Source organism: Macadamia integrifolia, unplaced genomic scaffold (assembly GCF_013358625.1).
Source record: "Macadamia integrifolia cultivar HAES 741 unplaced genomic scaffold, SCU_Mint_v3 scaffold2196, whole genome shotgun sequence".
In the NCBI taxonomy this organism is placed as follows: Eukaryota; Viridiplantae; Streptophyta; class Magnoliopsida; order Proteales; family Proteaceae; genus Macadamia; species Macadamia integrifolia.
Genome location: NW_024868565.1, coordinates 17,097 through 17,421, shown reverse-complemented (window position 1 = coordinate 17,421; position 325 = coordinate 17,097).

The following is a 325-nucleotide window of genomic DNA, read 5'->3' as shown; positions in this document are numbered from 1 at the left end:
CAAAAAAAAGAAAAAAAATCCTCTCTTTCTCTCCAAAGTCCACGCAATTAAAATATGAAAACCCTTATAAAACAACGTCCAATATGAATGATTTCTGAGATGAGGATAAAAGTACCCTAAAGATGGATACTGTGGGGCCTTTATCACAGAGTCACAATCTTGCAGTTCTTACCTTTCCTGAAGCCCTAAACCCAAATGTAATAGTGTACTAATTAGACTTCATTACTAAAAGAAGAAATAAGCCTCACTTAACCCTAATCTTATATTTTAGTTGATGACAAATTATGTAGAAACTTTTTCTTTTCCTTTTTTTTTTTTTTTTTTT